This window comes from Melospiza melodia, chromosome 1 (genome assembly GCF_035770615.1).
Source record: "Melospiza melodia melodia isolate bMelMel2 chromosome 1, bMelMel2.pri, whole genome shotgun sequence".
Taxonomy (NCBI): domain Eukaryota; kingdom Metazoa; phylum Chordata; class Aves; order Passeriformes; family Passerellidae; genus Melospiza; species Melospiza melodia.
Genome location: NC_086194.1, coordinates 124,359,316 through 124,383,576, shown reverse-complemented (window position 1 = coordinate 124,383,576; position 24,261 = coordinate 124,359,316). Strand labels below are relative to the sequence as shown.

The following is a 24,261-nucleotide window of genomic DNA, read 5'->3' as shown; positions in this document are numbered from 1 at the left end:
TGTAAAGGCTAGCTGTTGATTAATGTTAACTTCAAACCTCAATTAATCTGGTATTTAAGCAGAGTGATACAGACAAAAATGTACCTGAATTCTATGATGCAAAATATGATGATTCTTCAGAAAACAACAAAGAAAAGCAACAGAAACATTTTTACAATAATGAAAAAGTCATAATAAATATTTCTCACAGGTCTTTTATCACTTCTCTTTTCACAATGTAACTGCCTAAATGAAGTTGCATAACATCAGCAGACCCATATAAAACAAACATGTCATGTCAACAAATGACAGCCACCCACTAGCAAACACTGTGATAGATCAGAAATAATACAAGAGTAGGATGAATCCCTGTGGCATTTCCAAATTAAACCCACAAAATATTGACTGGGAGCAATTTGGAGCAACCACCTGGTCTCAGTATATTAAGATTTTAAAATCTGATCATAACTGAGCTAAATAAGTGCAACATATGTTTTGCAGGTGTAGCTATATCCCAGAAATGCACTTGAAAAGAGATATAGTAATTCTTAATTGAAGGTTTCGTGGCATTGGAAAAGAGCAGGAAAACTATAGACACATTTAAAATCACCCTGTGCCCTTCTTATCTGAAAAGATTTTTAATATATTCTCTTTTACATACAAGAGGATGAATTCATTGCTTTGTTTACCAAGACAGACTATACATTTTAATATCAGATAAAAAGATGTATGAGTTCAATGTGATTTCAGTTTCTAAAATTTCTTAGATTTCTCTGGAAATGTCTCCTGTAACTTAGTTAACTGAAATCTTTAAACATGCTTGTACTGAAGCCAGTACATGTGATTTGATCCAAATAATAATGAAGAGAAGCAGAGAAGGGAGAAAATGTTTTCTACTTAAAACTACTAGACACTCTTTGTTGATCCTTAATCACACCACCAAGACAAAGGACTGTCATTTATTCCAAGAACTGAAGTCCTGATCTGGCCTGTGTTAAAAGCATTGTTACTCTCTCTGGTCCCAATGGAGAGATGGCCCCAGCATCTCCTTTCCTCCACAATCTGCTGGCTGAAACTTGTGACAACATCTGACAACTTTACATCCTCCTGGAACAAGGTTTGCATTTACCTTTACCTATACCAAGCTCCAGTGGGCAGTCTTGTGGGGTTATGGACAGAAAAGTGCTCTGGGCATCTTTCCACTCTCGTACAAAGCTACTCAGTTCAGCCCTGTATAGACCATGAAGCACATTTCCAAGAAATATGACAGGTAGGCAGAGGCAGTCCCCATCAGTAATAATGACTATTTCTCACAAGATGTTTAGGGCATAAGTGAAGAAATTGCTTACCTCAGGAAATCAGGAGGAGAAAACAGAACTCAGCCTCACCCCCACATGACATAATTGGAATCTGGGAGGGGAAGAATCACAGAATGGATCAGGTTGGGAAGTACCACAGTGGGTCCAGTTCCAACCTCCCTGCTCAAGCAGGGCTATCCCTGAGTCCATCATATAGAATTGCATCCAGACAGTTCTTAAGTATCTCCAGTGAGGGAGACTCCACATCTCTCTGGGCAACCTGTTTCAGTGTGTTTCTTTACTGTTTACCCACACAGTAAAGAAGCTTTTTGTCATGTTCAGGTGGAACTTCCTATGCGTCACTTTCTGCCTGTTGCCTCTTGTCCTATTTCTTGGGACCACCAAGAAAGGCCAGGCTCCATCTCCTTGGCACTCCCTCTTCAGACACTGGCATACATTAAAGAGGTGCTCCTCATGCTTCTCAAGGTTAAACAAGCTCAACTGTCTCAGCCTTTCCTCATAAGAAAGAAAGGAAGAGAGACCAGCAAGAGGTTCACTGGCTCTCACTGGCCAGGCCAAATCAGATGCTGATCAGCAATGCTGTATCACAAAAGCACTGTTGCCATATCATTTCACTTCATAGAGATAAGCTGCATTTAAACTGAAAATACACAAAAGTATTCTCAAAAAAATGGGAGCAGCAGTTGGTTAGGTTGTTGGTTAATATTTGTAATTTTTCTGAAGCTTTTATTTAGTTACTTAAAATAAACTCCTACGCATATCCTGCCCAAGCTGCTCTAACAGAGAGGAGTGAGTGTGCCATCAGGTTTTCTCTGCCAGTCATGAAATTGCTCTAATAAATCCTCATGCTGGTGTGGAAAGAAGAGCCTGCTCCCATGCCTCTGAGAGCAGGCTCTCTGCTCTGTCCTCGTCGTCACAAGCCTTTTAAGCTGACACTGGTTTTCACTTTGGAAGTGAAAGCATTCCTGCACCATGTGATAGGCTACCAAGCTTGCTTACGGTGCTGTGAAGAGCTGACAGAAGAGCCAAGCTTATCAACTGGCTATGTTTCCTCTTTCCCAGTAAATTTTCACACATCAAACTCTGACTGAAAAGAAGGGAACATGCAAATCTGCAAAATTTCACAGGAAAGTGATATGAACCCTATAGAATAATGTACAGACAGCCACAAAATGCATTTTTAACTATAAAACAACTTATAACTCTGTGTCAAGTCCTCCCATTAGTGCTCCAGTGAACAGTTATTACAGTAGTTTCACTTAATCAAAATTATGTAATTCCATAAATTTTCAGTTTAGACATTTCAAGTGGAGAAGCTGGAGACATTTTCTGCGTGGGTGTGCCTTTTGACACTGATGCTTCTGCTTCACTTCTGCAAAATAGCATCCTGCAACCTGTACTATTTTGCATTCCATTTCCATCCCTCAATGACTGTTTTTAGCCTATCAACCATATTTCAAGATGACCCATTGCATCCTCTGCTTACATCAGCATCCATTTATGTCTCTTCTTTCTTCTTTTGTTAGGCACTACCCACTGTAAAATGGAGAATTCAGAAGCATCTTTTATGCATTTAGCTCTTTATGTTGATTGCAACACAGCCAAGTCATCTAACAAGTACAGTTATTTATCACTACACATTGCTAGACTAATAGAATTTCATTGGTTTTGACTAAACTTTGATGTTAAATGCTGCTTGTCCAGATATATGCCATGAATGTATATCTACAAAGCATTAAAATAATGTTTAGACTTTTGTAACATAGTAACAGAAATTCTGCTAGTGTTTCATTGTGCCATTTTTATGCAAATGTTTTCATTATGCCATTTTTGTGCTTTCATTTTAATTTCTGGTGAGCAGTAAGAGTGCATCTGCCTTTTTTTGGTGATCAAATGTTTGCTGGTGAAGAAATCATGTACCACTTCTTGAGTAGGTTATTATAGTCTCATAAAATTAAGCAGTGTTTAATAATCTGTGAGAAAAAACTAGTAGCTTAATTTTTCTTATAAATATATTCTTATATAAAGAAACAATTGCAAGAAGACCCTAAGCTATCACTTGCTGAAAGATCTGTAAACATACTGAATGAAGAATCTTGAAATATAGGATCCATGCAGGCTTTAATTCCCCAAAGGATTCATTTCTGTGTAAAAACTGTAGCTCAGAATACAATGGAATCAGAGGTCAACCATGTCCAACCTAGATATACCTTGTAATCCAAATTGGATGACTGATTCTGATCCTTCCCCCCTCCCACTGCTCCTCTTGGTTTGGTCTATACACACAAGATGGTTTTCTAATCCATTCCTATAACACCTTTTATCCTGTTCTCCATTCTGTACACTATGCCACAACATTCTCAGCGACCTTCTACTTTAAAACTACTCCTTTGAATGTCTATGCTTCCTGGATTGTCCACCTCAAAAAGTATCTTGAAAACATCTTTATTTTTTCTTTTTTTCACTGAAGCAAATGAACAGTAATCTCTCAATAGCTCATGCTTGATCTGCAGCAGAATTGCTGCCTTATTGGCAGAACTTCCTATAATGGGAATGGACAGCACAGGCAATTTCAGTATTTATAAATCCCTACTTGAATTAATTTCTTCTAGGCAGAATTAATGTGGCAAGTACTGTAAACACAAAATCAAAGGGAAGTGAAAGCTGCTGCTAGGCTGACATCTCTAACCAGGACATTCAAAAATACAGAGTGAAAATCAATCAACCTTAAAAGCGGAAAAGTTTATTTGAGAAGACAAATGTGAAAAGGCTGCTGCAGAAAATTAAGCTAGTAGCTTACAGAAATGTGAAAAGGTTACACCTGGAAAAGCAGGTGGGGAAACCTTTTTACAGGGGCATCATGGTGTATTCTAAAACCTGCAATTACACTAGGTACAAAGAAACCTGCAGCAGTACAATAGTTCTGAGAGCTGCAAAAATGGCTTAGGAATACTACTAATTAAAGATCACATATATCAGATGTCTCCCCCAGCAAAAGTAACTAGAGGCAAGCTTCTAGGCACCAAGATGACTAAAGTTTGACTGTATAACAAGCAAATTTCAGTTTCCTTGCATTGTATTTGCTCTTGGTATTTACATAAAGGTTTGGATAAATCATCAGCTAATGTAATGAAATTTGGCCATAACTATGCAATTTTATTTTTTACACAGTAGAAAATCTTAAAAAGCTAGTAGTCCAGAATTCAAACAACAGAAACGAAATTTCTGTCTAAATTTTAAAAGCACTCTAGATCTTCACAGTAAGCCAAAGCTAATCTTAAATCAACTCACCCTAAATGTTAACAGCTGCCAAAAAAGCATCTCCAGAATTTGTTTTGCTCACTTTCTAACTCTGCCTAAGTACAGCAGTTATTTAGAAGGATAAGCTCAATTATGTATACTGGGTAGGAGTTGTAATAGCAATATACAATTTCTCTTCTGATTTCAAATTTAGATGTATAGGACATAGCAGACATCCATTTTGCTCATCAGAATATGACGCTGCATCAATAAAAGGTTGTCATGTTTTTTGAGCCAGAAGAAAATCTGGCACTACTTAACAAGGACTATGTATTCTAAATGATGCTAGACTTTCTCAGAAAATTTATTTATATCTTCTGCATAGTAAGATATATATAATTTATACTTTTCAATTATTGTCATTTCCTTCTCTTAAATGAACTTACATCTTTCACTTAAAATTTTAGTATTACCAGTGGTTATGCCAGTTCAAGGATAACCTCTATAATTTTAGAATCGTGAATCTCCCAAGAACTTGTTTGGATGTTATGGCATTCTGTTATTTTCTTGGAAATGTTTTTTAGCTTCTAGTCAAAAAAACATAGCATTTTTTTAATCAGAAAACATGACATCAGTTAGTACGGCTTATTCAGCTCAGATTCAGAGCTCTTAATCCTCTAAAATATAATTCAGAGGCTTAATCCTCTAAAATAACCAAGATACTTGGATACAAGGACTATCTTACTGAGTTACATTTAAAACCACTACCTAATAAGAGTGAATTATAAGCTATATTTTTATATCCTGTATCATTATGCCAGGTAGTACAAGGCTCTAAAATAACAAGTGACTACTGATATTATTATCTAAAATCCTGTTTTCTGGAAGTGAAATGGAAGATTGTTTTGATTTGACTAATTTCATTCTGGCATCCAGATATTTATGAAACCACTGTCTGTAATATGATGAAAAACCACTGTATTCTGAGAACATCTTCTGACCTACAATTTGTATCAACTGCTATTATAAACACATTTATAAATTTCAGGGCAGAAGCCTACTTACCATCTTACAATTGAGAAAATCTCTTTTAAAAATGTATGGCAAGAAAAGGAAACACAGCCTCCTGCATGAAATCTACTTTGGCTTTAGTCACTTGGTATTTGTTTGCTGTGTGCTGTACAAAATTACTGAAGCACACAGAAATGACACTTTGCCCTTGGGTGCAACAGAATGACAGATTAAATGAGTAAATGGAAGACTTGGAGCCTCCTCCAAAGGGAAAAAGTAAGCTTCTTAATACTTTCAAAGCCTTTTCAAGTATCAGCTTTTTTCTGCAAATTAAGAGAGTAATTATTTAGTGAATCAACTTGAATTTCTTAAAAATGCAGGGAGCATGAGGGAAAAGAGTGATACATGGAACTTGTTTAGTTGTCCCACAGTTCTGGCTGCCTTCATGAACACCTGATTTTAACCTAAGGCTACACAAGTCTTTTGTTTGTGTAAGGAAACACAAGTTGCAACATCACCTAATGCACCGAAATGCTTTTTTCTGTAGCCTCACAGATGGAACCAGTAGCTGTGCTTCACCTTCAACCCCCAAATATATATTTTGACCATAACTTTGGGGACTCTTAAAAAGCACATTAAAAGGACAGTCAAAACCTCTTTAAAATCAGACGGCAGGCTCATACCAATTTACAATTTCTGTAGGAATTGAATATGAACTGCAACAGCTCAATACTAATAAAGGATTTTGCTGCAGCCAAATACCTACCTCATATTCACTAGAAATAGCACAAAGCAGAGATTCAAACTCGTATCCCTGAATTAAAGAACCTTCTTTGAGCCATAAAGAACCTTTGTGAGCCATTTCACAAGGGATGCTTTCAAATGTTTGAGTTTCTCAGTTTCAATTTTTTTTTCTTTTTTCTCTTAGGTTACTTTTTGTAGATATTTGCTTCTAAGAATTTTGTAATCTTTTCAATTTATAAATCACATGCCCTTCACCAAAACAAGTAACAAACTGAAACCCTTATCTCTGAGAATAAAGAGAAGAATTTGAATTTAGGATAAATCAGAAATATTAATTTATTGAGCTTACTGATCAAATGAGAAAATTAAAGAAATAGGTAAGCAGCCCTTGCATGGTACTCTGCTGGTCTCATTCTAGGCAGCTTAGTTTGAAAAGGAAGCAGATTATAATGTCAAAATAGCTCATGCAAGAAATATTTTTTTTTCTGAAAGAAGATATACATATGTGTTTTGTATTACACATGGAAATTAAGATATGGTCACATTTCAGTTGACAGAAAAATTGCAGGGAATAGAAAGCACAGGTGTTATACTACTGTGAGGGAATACAGAAAAAAACAAAAACTAAAGACACAAGACAATAGCAGAAAGAAATCCTGAGACACTTTTCACACAGCTGGATGTCCTACACTTAAAGGAAACTGCAACTTCACTAGAAATATTCCCATAAAACAACATTTCTCCCCAGAAATGTTAAGAAGGAACTGTAAGGATATCTGAGGGCTAATTCACATACCTTGAAAAATGCTGACACATATTAAGGACAATCTATAGCTAAGCACAGACTCCTGGAACAGACAGTTTTGACCTCCTCTGTGAAGAACTGCTGAGAGAATTGAGGTTGTCCACCAGTACCTGTAGTGACAGGACAAAGGGCAACAGTTTAAAACTGAAAGATGGTAGATCTAAATTGGACACAAGGAAGACTTTTTTATAATGAAGGCAGTGAGACTGGAACAGGTTGCCCACAGAAGTTGTGGATGCCCCATTGTAGATGTGTTATGATTTGCAATGTCCCATGACTTTGGAGCAATATCTCTCATTGCATGTTTTGCCATAGACCCATGTTTTTGTCATGGTAGCTGCTATTACTCATGACTGAAGAGAGGATGTGGCACAAATAGCTAAATGGACTTTTAACCTGATAAGATGCTGCTGTCATTATATTCTTAGCAATGTCAAGCCCCATTTCTATCAGACTAAACCATTCAATGTCACTTAATACAACTATACCCACTCTATTCCTCTCAGACTGCCATAGTAAAGTCAAGTTTCTGTTGCAATAAAACAACTTTACCTGCATGAACTAGTCAGAATTTCCTTTAACTTCTCTGTTATGGAACATTTCATACCATGAAACCATACCTTCAAAATTCACCAGCAAACAAAAGCCACGGGACAGGACAGACAACAGGAAGACAGAGGAGAAGTGTGACTGCACAAGTGCCCTCATACAGAGGCTAAAGAAATAAACCCATGGTACATAAGACAGGATGAAAAGGCAGTAATGGCATTTCCAGCAAGGAAATTGTCTGCTGTTTGTTCTCCCCGCAGTCAGAAAAATATGCTTTCTCTATCCTGTTTGCTACTAAACACAAGATCATTAAAGTGATAGTTGATTCTAATAATCCATTTCATCTCTAAGCAGAAGAAGCTTGGCAAGGGTCCAAGTATTTCCCTGAGTAATTTTGTCATCAGGTAGCAGAAATTTCCAGAACATAAAGTATAATTTGGATAGAGTGTTCTATTAGAAGGAAGGCTTAAATAAAAGTAAATAATCACACAGCACAGTAAATAATTTAAAACAAATAAATAATCAGCATATTTTTAATTTTCTGGTTTTCCTTCTCATTTTAGACTCATGGTTTTCAGTGATTCTCCATGCTTCAAGTCTTTATCAGGAGAATACAGTCCTCCCTATAGTAAATAGCCTCCTGTCAAGAAGCTGTTTTTAAATTAGTTTTATTTCCTAAACTTCCTTGGACTTTTCTATGGAGTGAGCATCCAAGGATCTTATGTTTAAAAAGCCTTGGAAAACAGAAAACTGGTTGATTGACTTCCATCAGGCAGCAAATTATCAGGGACTGAAAGCCAACTAACACGACACAATTTGTCTCAATTTATTTTTCTAAGATTTAATTCTGTCTCCTCTCAGATTTGTTGTTCAAATGCTGATAGAACAGCCTACAGGAAAAGCAGAACACACAATTCTGTCAGTTTTGTTCCATCACAATTATCTAATCAAATCTTTGTTCACCCATTCATCAATATTTTTCATCTTATAATGAAGACACTGCTAAAATAGCACACCCAGAAGTTTCCTCATCCTACTTCCTATTAAAAACCTCAACAACCTACCAGGATTATTGGTTGAAATCTGGGTGTGTATAAGGAAAACTGCAGTACAGTGAAGACAAGATCAAATTGCTTATTCTTTACATAAGATTGATTAAATAGTCTATAAAATGCTTATTTTTAAAAAAGAATTCCTAGCAAAGATTTCAAACATCAAAATATGGATATTTTTTGTCTGATATGCAAAACATATCCTGCATATAAACACAATCTGGGCACATTAGAATACCCTTAGAAACAATAAACTCATGCACTACCATCCATAACAGATGTATACAACACTCATGAGAATATATACTGCTACAAGCTTTCTGGAAAGGACTTGCAGATTCAGAACTGTTACACAGGTGAAAAATTATGAATGTTTCTCACCTCCAAGCACCTGACCCTAACTGGGATAAACTAAACTCTGGAGGTCAAAATGATAAAAAACCCTGTGGGAGGATGGTGATGCTTGAAGAGAATAAAGGCTGTATCAGCTACTGCAAAAAAAAAAAAAAAAAAAAAAAAAAAAAAGAAAAAAAAAAAAAAAAAGGAAAAGAAGAATGCAAGAAAGTGGTTTGCCCTTGACAAACTTTGTAGTACATTCTTTAGTACATTCTCTGTGGTACATTTCTGTAGAAAGCTGTGAGCTTTCTATAAATGCATAACTACAGAGTTGCATTGCTTCAGTATGGAAATGACACTAACACAGGCAATACAAAATTTGCTCCCATTCACATTAACAGTCACTTAGGGAATAAGGTGCAGTTAACCAAAATTTAAGGACCAACCTGACTCTCTAAAAAACCTATTCTCTCTGTAAGAAGAAAAGCATTTCACTCTACTGTTCCCATGGGACAGAATATGTAGCACAGATATTAATCTGTGCATTGTTGTAGCTCTCAGTACAGACCACTGTTTTAAAGACCCTTAAACATATCAACATTAAGCTGATAAAACATTTTTTATTTATTTCTTAGATGTGGTAACATACAGAGATAAAAGGGAAAATAGCAGTCCTAAAATAAAAAGTAAAGAAAAATAAAAATAAATATTAAAGTGGTGATAAGGGGCATATGTTCAAGAAACAGTGACTACTGAAAGCACTAGGCTGATACCTCCAAAACTCATAATTTAAATATCCTAACAGAGGACAAGAAGATATGGCAGAGTTTAGGAATAAGGGAGGGACGAAATTCAGGACTTCATCAAATCATGTTCTTGTGCTACACATTTTTCTAAACTAAATGAAATTTGTCTACAGTTTCATGTTTATAGGACTTGATGGAAAGAAATCCAGTTCATTTTCATAATGAGAACCAGAGGAAATAAAGAGATGAATCCTTTATTAAAATTTAGAGCTACAGACAGGACCTCTGTCACAACACCTGCACTGCTGATTAGTAGGAATGTGTCCTTGTCCAAAGAAAAAAAATGCCTCAAGAAGTGATTACACTGCATATGTGACAGAAAAATCTTGCAAAGAGCCTTCAGATAAAAAATGCTGCCACTAATTCAGCAGCAGCTTTGTGCAGCCTGGTCCAGTGGAAGATGGCTCTGCCCATGGCAGGTGGGATGGAACTAGGTGATCTTCAAGATCCCTTCCAACCCAAAACATTCTACGACTCTATGATTAAAATTTAAGAGCCGTCTATTTTGTACACTCCAAGAACAAGTAACAGTGCTGTGTCATAGACATAATCAGAGATTTTTTATGCCAGGGGAGCATACATCATACATGCCTTCCAGGAATCCTTGGGCCTGAGGACACTTTGGGTCTGAGGAGGCTTTCCCTTTGCCCAGTGCATTCCTTGGTGCAGGTGGGGGAGCGCAATACTCATTTTTGTCAGGACACGACATCTGTGCTCTACAAGAGCACTTACCAGGGCTCTTCTGGGGCATTGCCTTGAGTCACACTCCAAGGGTTTCACTTTGATATTGCTGAGCAAAGGCAAGCTGACTCTCCCAGAGTCATTTAGACCAACAAGACCAGAGCAGACAACAGGACACTCCTAAGTACTCCTTCTCCAAAAGGCTGAGCTTCAGCCCTGTGCAATACTCATTTTCATCTGGGTTGGACATACCAGGACAAAGGAACTAAGACGTGTGTGGATGGAGGCAGACAGAGGTCAGCCACTGCAAACAAGGTCTGGGTAGATCTGCTCAAATAGCCCTGATTTTCAGACAGCAAGGGTAATGAGAGGGTGGGATACATCCCCTGAGCCCCAGCATGGCTTCTCATACTGTAGCTTATGAGTACCAGATGTGAGTCTCAATTCACTTAATATTCAGTGCTATTTCTTTTACTACACAGGAACTTTTTTATTATTATTTAGAAGTAGAAAAGAAATGCATATGTAAAGAGCAGAGGCAGTAACATTAAAAAATTAGACATCAGAGTATTTTTAAATTCTCATAGAATTTGTAATTTATATAAAATATTTTTTCTTTAAATCCAAACTAAAAGAAAAATAAATTAGAGTGGTTTTCAGTTCCATGTTTTGAAACCGGACTACTTTGCCCAATAATTTTGTTTTACTTCCTTGGTTTTTCTTCTCTACTTTTTCTGACACCTGTACTGGTTAAGCACCTCAAAGCAAGCACAAAATCACTCACAGTATTTTAAAGGCTTTCATGAATATTTCTCAAAGTGTTCTGCATTGCAGTTTAAATTTATTTCATTAGTGCCAGGTCAACAGTACAACTGCACGGACAAGGAGAGCAGTGGCTACTGCATTGTCTCATAGCCAGGCTTTTTCCATTCTACAATGAAAAATTTAAGTTCCATTATATTGGAGAAAAGGCAGTGTGAAGGGAGACAAGATTGAACCTATAAAGACCAGATGGTCTTTTTCATAAATTATAAGATCACAAGGAACATCTAACTCAGGGTCTAGTAGATAGGTACTGAATAGCTTTCACTGCTCTTCCCTAAGTCAGCTGGCCTTACAAAACACAGGCTGTGAATGAGGGATTTGGCCAAAATATTTCCTCATAGGTTTGCAGACTTCAATCTTGATCTACAACAACGAAAAGAGTCTCAAATAATCATTATATAAGGGAGAACAACAACTGAATTGGCTCAGTCTAGAGGTTTTCCAAAAGTCTGCATCCAAAGCCATGCACCGGAAGAGGGGAGTCAGAGACTGCTCGCATGTAGGAGTTGTTTTCCCACATTTGTAGCAGCAGCTGCCAATAAAAAGTCAAGGGGAACTAAACTGATGTGACTCCCTGCCTTTCCACATCTGCGCTGGACTTGCACTGCCTCAACTCCCTACTCAAAGCTCCACTCCTGAAACTTCAGTGAGTAGTCAAATGATTGCTGCTATTTGAACAAAGGTGAGAGTGCACTTGAAAATGGTGAATGCTTAAACTGGTGACAGTGTAATAGCACTAAAAGGCGTGGAAAGTGAAGGAATTACTTTGTAGAGCTATTCAATATGAAGTATGTAGGATTCTTAAAGCACCACCCCAGTCCTTCCCCATATCATTCTGCAGCAGCTGAAAAAGATGCTCAATGAAAGACAAAACACAACCTGGAAAAGTATTGGCATTACTAACAAGTGAATTCAGTCAATTCTGGACTCATGAATGGTAAAACACAGAAGAATAAAGAGTTTATGAATTCCCTTAAAAACTACAGATTTAAGAGCAACCTAGCAACCCTCTAAGTTTTATGTGATAGAAGTTATAAGTGTATTTTACAACAGAGGTAAATTTTGAGGAGGCATGCAAAGAAGAGTAAGATTCATGAATGAAATATAACACTCCAAACATTTTACAGATACTTCACCTAGCAGCAGCTCCTCTAGTAAATTGCAGTAGAAAACCCATTGCAAGAGAATACAAGAAAACACTTAAATCAGTAAAAATTAACCTTTATTGAAGCACGCATGAAAGGCACAGAAAATGCCTGACTTCAGCTATAGCAGCAGTGAATAAGATGACCTGCAAAAACTTAGTCAGGATGAGGCTTTTAATAGTTTCAAATGATTTGAAAGATGGAACAGCTCTTTGCATTATATAGTTAAGGAATGTTAATAAAGATTGAAGAAAGGTTCTGCCCTGAGACTTTGCTCCCCCTACACTGTTAATGTAGGGTCCCACTTTTATATAGGAGAAGTTACTTGGAACAGTTTCCAAAATCGTAGACTCTTAGAATCATTTAGGTTGGAAAAGACTGTCAAGTCCAACTATTAACCACTTCCCCAAGTGCCATACTTACACAACTTCTAAATACTGTCAGGGATGGAGACTCAACCATGTCCTGAGAACCCTGTTACAGTGCTTGACAACCCTTCTGGTGAAGAATTTATTCCTAAAATCTAATCTAAACTGGCCTTGAAGCCACTTCCTCTTGTCCCATCCCTTGTTACCTTGGAGTAACAAGGTACTTACGCCAACTTCCAGGTAGCTGTAGAGAGCAGTAAGGTCTCCCCTGACCCTTCCTTCCTCCAGATTAAACAACCCCACTTCCCACAGTCGCTCCTCATAAGACTTGTGCCCCAGACCCTTCACCGCTTCACTATTCTTTAGAAACACTCCAGCACCTCAATGTTTTTTCTTATGCAGGATGCATAAGAATCCCAGCAGCATTGGGATTCCCAATGTTCAAATTTAAGGTCCTGACTACAAATACAATTATTTAACAAAAATAATGTATAGATTCATAATGCTGCCATTGTACCAGTATTTTTTTATATAGAAAATGTGCCGGTACCTCATTGTGAGTTAGACTTCAATCATTTTACTGCACATTTAATATTTAAACCAGAGTTATTTTTATGTATTTCTATTAACATTTTTTTTCTGGGGCAGACTGCTTGAAATTCATAGGTTTCCAGAACAAACCTGGAAGTTAGTGGAGATGACACCTACAAATACTCTAATTTTATGTGATTCTCACATGAGAAAAATATGTTTAATTACAGTAAATTCTGAAAATTATTTATTTCATTTTCAGCCTTACTCTTCCAGTTCTCAGTTAGAAACAAAGCAAATATTTGCACTGTGGGATTAACATAACCTACTATCACAAGGGTCCTTTTTAAGAAACAATGTGAAAATGTTAAGATTACTAAGATACACATAATTCTTACAAGTTTAGAGACTCTTTCCTTGTTTCTGACTTCCACTTATTTTCATTCCAAGAAATATCAAATACACACTAAATTAATGATGGCCTTTACTTACTCTTTGATCTTAAGCTATCCAAGTATAGGAAAAAAAATGTGCTGGCATGGAATGACGATCGTGCCTTAGCAGAATGCCAGCACAGGGCCTTTACAAGGCCTAAGAAAGAGGGCTATGTAAGAACAAATTTTCTTCATTCAGTGACAATGCAAGCACCAAACCTTGGAGATCAACTATTTATTTTAATAAGTGTTCCTGACAAGGGCTTATGTCAATCAATTTTCAGACCACATTGTGATAGCTGTGATCTTGCCATTCTCATTTTATGTGAGGATCTGGTGTGGTTTTCTCATTTTTCCAGATCCTAGAATCTTTGATTTTCTTTAGGAAATGGGCTATCCCAATCTGTTTTCAGTTTGCAAAGATGAGTCTCCAAGTTTCCAAGCACTATATTGAATGAAATTCAATAATTGTATTAATATATCATTTGTGTTGTATTAATACAAATAGTATTAATTGTATTAATATATTTATTGTAAAAATACTAAGTTGTATTAGTATATTTAAACTAACCTTACTTATTTCATCCTTACACACATACTGACTCCAAACAAGTTGCTCTATCCACATGTTCTTAGAGCACAAGAGGTCTCCATCCTGATGTGCAAAAATTCAAGCAAGACAGGCTGGAAAACAAAATGTCTGAGCAAGGATCTGATGCGCATGCTGAGTAAGAAGGCAATGCACAGCCAGAGGAAGCAGGGGCAGGAGACCTGGGAAGAGTACAGGGATATGGTCCAGAAGTGCAGAAATGGGATCAGGAAGGCTAAGGCAGAGATGGAATGGACTTGGCAAGGGATGTGAAGAATAACAAGATGTGAATCTATAATACATAGGTCAACAAAGAAAAGCCAAGGAGAATGTGTCTCCTTATATAAATGAGCAGGAAGAACTGGTGACAATAGATATAGAGAAATCTGAGGACTCTACCTAATTCTTCACCGGCATCAGGTTTCCCATGTCTCTTATGTCCCTGAACCTCTAGGTAGGGCTTGGGGAAGCAAGTCCTTCCCACTGGATTTTAAGAGAAGGAGTACTTGATAAAACTGAATATCTGCAAGTCCAAGGGGCCTGATGAGATGCATCCCAGGGTCATGAAGGAACTGGCTGATGTTGTCAAGGCGCTCTCATGTTTGAAAAATCATGGTGATTAGGCAAAGTCCCCAGTCAGTGGAAAAAGGGAAACATCTCTCCTGTTTTTAAAAAGCAGAGAAAAGAAGACCTAGGGAAACAGAGGCCAGAGAACCTCACCTCTGTGCACGGGATGATCATGGAACAGATCCTCATGGAAGCAAGGCTAAAGCACAAGGAGGTAATTGAAGTCAGCCAGCATTGTCACCCTGCTCTTCTAAGTTCTTCTAAACCTTCTGATGTTTATATTTTTGTAATAGAATTTCTCATGCACTTTTCATGAAAATAATGATTGTTTTGCATTCCTTTCTGGAAGAAGAGAGATTTAATAAACTGTTAGTTTGACCAGTGTAGCTAAAGAAATAGCAATTTCATCCTCCAATCCATAGTCACTTTTGAAAGTCAATAAATATTGGAGCTCAGAAATAAACTACCCTCTTTTTACTTTAAACATCTCAACTTGTATGTGTCGTTCATTTTGTGTTCCATTTCAACACAGCATGGCTTCACAAAAGGGCAAATTGTGCCTGAACAGACTGGTGGCCTTCTCTGTGATGGAGTGACTGCAACGGTTGACAAGGGAAGAGTGACTGATGCCATCCGCCTAGCCTTCTGTAAGGCCTTTGACATGGGGCCTTATTTCCAAACTGGAGAGATATGTATTTGAAGGGTGGACTATTCAGTGGACAGGGAACTGGCTGGAACCACCTCCCTGGTTGCAGCCCGGGAGATGTGGCCAATGGCTCTATGTCCAGATGGAGACTGGTGACGAGTGGTGTCCCTCAGGGCTCTGTCCTGGTACAGGTGTTCCTCAATACTCCATCAGTGACACACACAGTGGGATTAATGCACCCTCAGCAAGTTTGCAGCTGGGACCAAGCTGAGTGGTGTGGTTGGCACAATGGAGGGATGGGATGCCATCCAGGGGCACTTGGACAAGCGTGAGAAGTGGGCCCACAAGAACCTCATGAAGTTCAAAAAGTCCAAGAGAACTGTCCTGCTTATGGGTCAGGGCAATCCCAGACATGAGCACAGACTGGGAGAAAACTCATCAAGAGCAACCCTGCAGGAAAGGGCTTGGGGGTTCTTGTGGATGAAAAGCTGGACATCAGACAACAGTGCACACTCACAGTCCAGAAAACCAACTGCATCCTGGGCTGCTTCAAAAGCAGCATGGCCAGCACTTGAGGAAGGTGATTCTATCACTCCACTCCAATCTTGTGAGGCCCCACCTGAAGTACTGTGTCCAGCCCTGGAGTCCTCAGCACCACAAAGATGTGTGCTTGTTGTAGGGGGTCTAGAGGTGGGTCACAAAGATGTTCAGAGGGCTGCAGCACCTCTCCTATGAAGACAGGCTGAGAGACTTGTGGTTGTTCAGCCTGGAGAAGATTTTGTGGACAGATTATTGTGACACTCCAATACTTAAAGGAGGCATAAAAAAGGGGGAGATGGTGACAAAACAAGGGTTATGGTTTTAAACTAAAAGAAAGGAGATTGATTTTAGAGATTAGATATTAGGAAGAAAATCTTTATTGTGAGGGTAATGAGGCACTAGAAGAGGTTGCCCAAAGTTACGGACACCCCATCCAAGTGTTCAGGGTTAGAGTGGATGGGGTCCTAGGCAACTTGATCAAGTGGGTGACAACTCTGACCATAGCAAGGTGGGATTTGGATCTTGATGATCTTTAGAGTCCCTTCCAACCCAAGTCCTTCTATGATTCTCTGATTCTACAATTCTAGTGAGAGGTGTCTCTGCCCATGGCAGGGAAGGGTTGGGACTTGATGATCTTTAAGATCTCTCCGAACCTCCAAACCCAACGATTTATTATGTTAGTATAATCCACCTCTCAAACTTGACAAGCAATGCACTTCTCAGATGCACGAAAGTTGAGTGCCTACTGAGGACAGAAATTTATAAACCAACATGTTAATGAGGCAAGACATTTTCTTTTTTAATCTTTCTTGCCTCTCCAGAGCTTTCCTAGCTCTCAATCCATGGCAGCATGGTATCACTCCCCCAGCTCTATTTTCACTGACTGTGTATTCCAGGTTATATTTTCCACTGCCTAGTAATTTGAAGTTGCAGAACAGCATTATTAATCAATAATTGCTCTTTTTAGAAATTTTTATCTAGTACTTTCATAATTGATTAATCACAACATGGATTCTACTGTGAAGTGGAAACAAAGGAGCTGTGCTTTGAAAAAGCTCTCTGCATCCATATAAAACAAGACTGTCTGCTTGTATAAACTTTCTTGCTTATTAACTTGCACAGCACATGCATAAACATTCATGCTCTGCATGATTCAATGACTCTGAATTTTAATAGTCCCTTTAGGTAGAACCACTGTAGAGAAAATGATTTAAGAAGCAAAATAAAAGTCAGTGAACAGTGATAGAATTCGAGGAATTACAGCTGATATTTCAACTGAATGACTTTTTCAGAAACATGCAATGTATCAAGACTGTATGCATTCAGTCAAGAATGTATTCTTGATACAAAGTCTACAAAACATCTACCCAAAGTTAAAGCAGTACCTTTAAGTATTTGTGGCTTTCCAAAAGCACTGACAAAACAAAAACACCAATTTACTTAGAATTTACATTTAAAATTGCTAGAAGACTTTACTCTGCAAGCAAATATTATCAAACTGCCAAATTAATTCCTTAAAGACCATAAAAGACTACCATTAACTGCAGGAAACAGTTAAAAGCAGATTCTTATCTTCTGTGGGAATGGTGCAGCCAAACAGTAAAGGTCATACATTTAATCCCTAACATGACAGAACATTGGTATGAAAAGTCTCTGTGTGACTTTTATTTCTCACTCAGTTTATTCCCTGTTGTTACCCAGTAATTATTTTCACTTTTTTTCCCCTTTTTTTTAACAGATTCTCCAAGTATGTATTTAACTTGGGACTTGTGAAATGACTAAATTTAGTTGCAGGCATGTTGCCTGGTTGCATGTTGCAGAAGTGTGACATTTGGTATCCAAACTGTGATAATATGGAAAATAGAGAGAAGAGAATGATTAGAAAAGATAAGGCACTGTAACCTAAATAGGACACTACACATAACACACCTGTATACATTAAATGTATCTATAAATCATTTTTCCTTGCCTTTCTGCCACTCAGGAGGTAATAAAATAATCTGTGCTTCAGTTATTCCAACAAACATACCAACAAAACAAATAACAAGTTAAAAATGAAAAACTAGGATGCCTTTACTTAAGCACAAATGGGTTTTTCTGGATTGTTGGTCAAAAATTATAATAGCTATTAATTGTGCACTGAAGAGGTGTCCTAGTTTTTCACCCCAAATTATAATTTGTTCTATATTGATTAACAATACTCAACATCTTTAGTATATTTTCACATAGGTTCTTCTTTATAATGGAAGGAGAAAAAAGAACCAAATAGAAAAATCCCAGTATTAAATATTAATAATGAACTTTCAGTTCTACAGAATATATTTTTCAAGATAGAGCTATGACATCTTCACACACCTTAGTTTTTCTAGTATTAAAGTCCAGAAAATACTGGAATTTGCTAAATCCAAACAGAGTGAACATTATGCCCAGCACAACCTCCTGCCCAGCACCTTCCAGGTTCCTTTCAATCCCACTTCAGCAGTAGTTTGAATAATATAATCTGTCATGTTATGCAATTTTCAGAGCAAAGAATACATCACATACTTGTTAGCAGTATTTCCTACTGTAAGTTAAAATGGTCTGCAAACACAAATATTACTAAAAATGCATATAGCAGTTTTTCAGTCTGAGGTTACATAACAGTAATGTAAAAAGGTGATATCGTGAATAACTGTATCTTAATAATTAAAAGAGGGATAATTGCAGACCACCGGAAGAGTGCACTCTGCATTGCAGGTTCTTAGGACTATTAATATCGTGTGTTAAGAAATAGTTCAGTGCACTTCAGAAAACTGCCAGACTTGCACTTCTGTAGAGCATATTGCCTTTTATGGAGAAGGATTGTAAAGGAAAGATCTGGTTGTCTTTTTACCCTGCCAAAGTCCAGCTATTTCTGTATTATAACTAAATTTTCTCTTGCTAAACAGGAAATGTGGGTTTCCCCTTAAAATCCATTTTCTGCCTTAAAAAGGCAACTCTGAATTCTGTTATGTAATAGGCTGAAGCAATGGCAAAAGCTCTCATCTTCTGCAAACACATTTCTCCTGTCCTTATAATCCAGGACAGGTGATTCTCTTGCTGTTAGGTATGGCTACTGGATAAATTTCATAAGCTAGATAATCCTCTTCCAGGGAAAGAATCCTCCCTACTGGGATGAAGTGAAATGAGAGCAGAAAAAATTATTTGCTGCCAGACACAAGCAGTTCAAGGAGGCTCTCCTGGGAGTGGTAGCACTTAGTCCACACTCCTTAGCTCCTGAAAATGAAGGAGAATGGAAAGCAGAAGCATAGGAACTAAATGAGGTCTTTCAACCCAAGGGGAAAGTACACAGGTAAAACACCTACCAAACACTTTCCTGTTCTTAAAAGCAGAAAAACACACACTGGGGAGGTAGCTCAATGAAGAAAAATCCCTTTATTAAACCGCAAGGAGGAGAAAGAAGACATATGAAGAATATTTTCTAGATGGTCTCCTTTAACATCACAATGTTTGCAAATGTGCGCCACATATTACAGTAGAAACCTTCTTGTACTTTGCATGGACTGAAAAAGCTTTTGAGAAATATGACCGAGTGTGGAAAAATTGAATATTCCTGATATTTCTATTCCAAAGAATATGCACAGAGTAAAACATAGATACTGCAGATCTGATTTGCTTTTTTAACTTGTGTTTTGAGAACAACCAAAGGGAATGAAAGAGAAATTTCTCTTACTAAGACAAACTGCTTTCAGGTGGATTCTTGTGCTCTTGTATTTCTTTATTCATTCAACAATATGTGGAGGAAAATACTACATATTGTAACTCATATTGGAAAGCCACACAACCAAAAACAAGTTCTGTGCTTAGCCAAGGGTTCTTATAAATAAGTTCTGTGCTTTTCCCCAGCCTAAGACAGACCCCAGATTAAACCACTAATTTTGGATGGGTGAGAAGTACTTTTCCTTTGCACCCTGACTAATGCCGCTTGTGGAAAGCATTTGGAAATGAGAATTGAGAATGAAAACTAAATCATGAAAGTTATTAAAGAGCATCTATAAGGCAGGAAAATAAACTTGTGACTGATATTAAATTATCATTTCAGAATTGTTGCAATAGGTAGTGCCATCACATTTTAACAAAAAAAGCGACTAATTTATAGGAAAATATAATCTTATGTACGTTGAAGAAAAGTAATTTATAGGTGTGGTTATTATACAGCCATCACTACAATTTCTTGGTAGCACATAATTTAAATTGTGACATAAATAGCTATATGCCATAGCAAGCAATAACATTTATCAATTACATTTCTAGCCCAATGTAATACTCATTCATGCTTAGATAAATAGATGATCATTGGCTATCCAAAGAATAATAATTTCTGAGTTAACACCCTTCCTAGTGAGTACACATCTCTGCCAGCCTCTACATTATGCCCCAAGCAGAAGGTCAGCTACCACACCTGAAATCAAAAATGGCAACATTAGCACTGACACAATCTATTTGAGGGCTAAGTGATGATGGCAGGTGCTCAGCAATAGATTTCCCAGAGAAAACCACTCCCTGTAGAGCAAGCTTTCTTTGGTTCTATCAAATAAATGCCTTCCTCAACTATGAGTCCACAGTACAGCATGAGAGACAAGCATGGAAATCAGCAATAGCAGAAGCACTGCATTAACTGAGTCCTGTCACACATCTGGATTTAATGGCATCGGTGCAAGCAGTTAAAGGCCGCTAGTAGCCCGTAAGTTTTCCCATTTCCTAGAAGTATTTCAAACACTGCATACTCCAGTCTTAGAACACAGAGACACTGATCACTCAAGCTTTGTCACCTGCAACAGAACTGCCTTGCTGAGACACCTCTTGTCCCTCTAAAATTGCCATGAACAGCACATGTCCCTTTGGAAATCCGTCCACTTTCAGGGCCCTCACATCCCTCCTTTCACTTGGAAGTGTAACTACTTTGTATAATCACTTACCAATGAGTTGGAAGCCATTACTAATATACCTTGGTCAGACTTTCACCATTCTGTAAGGATGAACTTATCTTTTTATTTTGCACAGTGCAGGTTTCATACTTGCAACAGTGAACTACAAAGATTATCTGAATCTGATTTTTTTATTGTGTTACAGCTGAATTTTTATAATTAATCAATTAAACAGGTTCTGCACCAAAATAATACCTTGTTTTGCTAGCTATAGTAAGATTTTTTGATTAAAAAATAAAAATATATCAATATAGCTACAGAGATTTAGGGATCTAAATAATGTTTATTCAGTCCTGTATTTGGAAGTCCCATCTTTACTGAAGGGCAAGTTCTTGAAGAGATTAAGAGAATTCATCTAAGTTTAATCAGGATTTGCCAGAATAATATTTGATATATAAATAATTCAAGTTTGAATAATATGCCAGAAATTTGCATTCTGTTTCTCTGTAAGAAGATAACACATCATTCATGCCTCATATATCTTCCCTTGTTTTAGTACTGCTATAGCTATGAGTAAGACCATAAGATGATATTATGCATTTAGAAGGGTAATCAACACTAGTAATATTTTGAAGTAAAAAATTTTTCCTCCTTCTGTACATCAGTCTAGATGTTCAGCAGAAGGCATTTTGCAAAGTTAAAAAATAATACAATATCATATCTTGGTAAAAAGCAAAGCTTTAAATTTATTCAAGATTTCCTCACAGAAAATAAATAGGTTTTTATTTCTCAAACATATATGAAATGAACAGTCTGATAGACTGTGCAGCAATACAAATTATCAGTAACTGTAATGATACAATCCATTTCAGTCCTTCTAACCAAGAAGGATCTCTGCTGAAATACCAAAATTGTCATGAAGAACCACAGCATAATAATAGCTTGCATATAATTAGTAAATCAAATGGAACTGCATTTGAGACGGAACAGGAAAACAGTTGATTCAATAAACTGCATTTGTCATTCTAAATTTCTTTTACCATCTGGATTTTAATTACAAATCAAGTACTTTAATCTAAGACGAAACCAGATAATTCGATTTATATCAGGTATGTGTTTCCAGATAGGAATCAGCCTGGAAGGGCACACAGGAAGGGCTGGTGCAGCAGCCCAGATGGAGCTCTGGTGAGACCAGGCTGCCATCCCATTGCCCTGCCCTCAGCAGCCCTGTGGGAGGTGCATCCTGGTGGAGGAACTCCTGCCCTAAGCAGCAGAGCTTTGGGAGGCAGAGAATAGGTTGCTCTCCAGGGCTCTGTGGGGGACTAGTCCTGTTTAGTATCTTTGCCAATGATGACTGACTGCACCCTCAGCAATTTTGGACATGACAATAAGTTAGGTGAGTGTTGATCTGCTGGAGGAGAGAAGGGCTCTGCAGAGGGATCTGGACTGACTGGATCAGTGGGCTGAGGCAAACTGGATGAGGTTCAATAAGGCCAAATGCTGCATCCAGCACCTGGGTCACAACCATCCCATGCAATGCTACAGGCTGGGGGCAGGGCAGCTGGAAAGCTGGAAAGACCTGGGGGTGCTGGTCAACAGCAGCTGAACATGAGTCAGTGTGTCCCCAGGTGGCCAAGAATCCTGGATTATATCAGAAATGGTGCGGCCAGCAGAGCTAGGGAGGGGATCATACTCCTGCACTCAGCACTTGTGGTCCTCTCACTACAGGAAGGACATGGAGGTGTTGGAGCATGTCCAGAGAAGAGCAATGGAGCTGGTGAAGGGTCAGGAGCACAAGTCCTGTGAGGAGCACCTGAGGGAGCTGGAGGAATTCAGCCTGGAGAAAAGGAGGTTGAGGCGTAGAGCTCCTTGCTCTTTCTAAGTACCTGAAAGGAGGTTGTAATGAGGTAAGAGTCAGTCTCTCCTCCTATGCAACATGACCAGAGAAAAAACTGCCTCAAGTGCCAGGGGAAGTTTAGACTGGATAATAGGAAAAATTTCTTCACAGAAAGGATTGTCAAGCATTAGTACAGGCTCCCGGAGAAGTGGTGAGTCCCCAGTCCTGGCGGTTTTTAAAAGATGTGTGCATGCAGCACTCAGGGACATGGTTTAGAGCTGGACTTGGTAGTGCTGGGTTAATAGTTGGACTCAATGGTTTTTGAAACCTAAATACTGCTATGGTCCTATGATCAATTTCTTTAAATACAGGGAAATCACTGAGAAAGTAAAGGCAATCAATATAAAATACCCATACAGAGCTGTATATATAATGACACATGCTTAACATAAGAAACATTTAGTTCAGGATTTAAGAGCTAAAAATTACTGGTATTATTGATTTTTTCCTTGTTCCCTGACAGCTAACCAGTTACTCAGAGAGGACACACTACATGCACACAATCTTACACAGTATCATGTGAAGTAAAGAACAGTAATTGAAAATAAAAAACTCACCATGTTTTTGAATGCTACAGTGGTCAGGCAGTTCAGGATGAATAAATCCTTGTAATAGAAGATTATCGGGATGCAGCAATTATTTTCTGTTTTCTCAGATACTCAGGCTATTGACATCTCGACAAGAGGTCAATTTTCTATCGAAACAGTCTCAAGGTATTAATTTGTCTAAACCTAAACCAGATGCTCTCTCAAATAACGTTATTCCTGAAAATATGTATGCCCTGTTACATTTGGTGCATCATGCTTTCCCCACAGCACAGGCTTCTTTGCGTACTGTTGCTCTAAGACACTAACTCTTGTCATGACACTGAAAGAAATCTGACTGGTGTCAGCAAATATCAAAGAGTCAAAGCCAGATTAGAAATCTTGCTGCAGGACAAAGTTCATCCTTGTTATAAATTTCCACTAATAATGATCCTAGATTGGTCCAATGGCATCTGTACAGAAGTGCTGGGTTTAGTATCACATCCTGCTTATTTTCTGTGAATTAAAACACCTGCATCCCCTACAAAGTTGCTTAGATATCCCTCTTATATGGGATTGTTTCTGATCTTATATCTAAAAAGCTCTGTAATTCAAGTCTCATTTCAAGCCAGTGGTGATGCACATTTCTTGATGTCACTCTGACTGCCTTCAGTCCTGCCTTTTGGACAGATTCCACATTGTATATGAAAGAAAATACGTTTTGACCTAATCAGTCCATTTTGTACCTCCTGGAACAGCTATGTTA

General features: G+C 37.9%; 1 protein-coding gene across 10 annotated transcripts in view; it reads right to left on the bottom strand.

Annotated features, from left to right (window-relative positions):
- The window catches only part of DLGAP1 (DLG associated protein 1), a 403,108-nt gene that overhangs the window by 219,249 nt on the left and 159,598 nt on the right, over positions 1–24,261 (bottom strand). For 7 of the 10 annotated variants that reach the window (XM_063166836.1, XM_063166779.1, XM_063166794.1 and 4 more), the window contains one exon: positions 7,090–7,208. The exons of 2 other annotated variants lie outside the window; for them this stretch is intronic. The gene's annotated coding sequence lies outside the window, so the exon portion shown is untranslated. Of the gene's footprint in view, positions 1–1,328; positions 1,371–7,089; positions 7,209–24,261 lie in introns of those variants that run through there. One more of the 10 variants, XM_063166822.1, reaches the window with a different exon arrangement.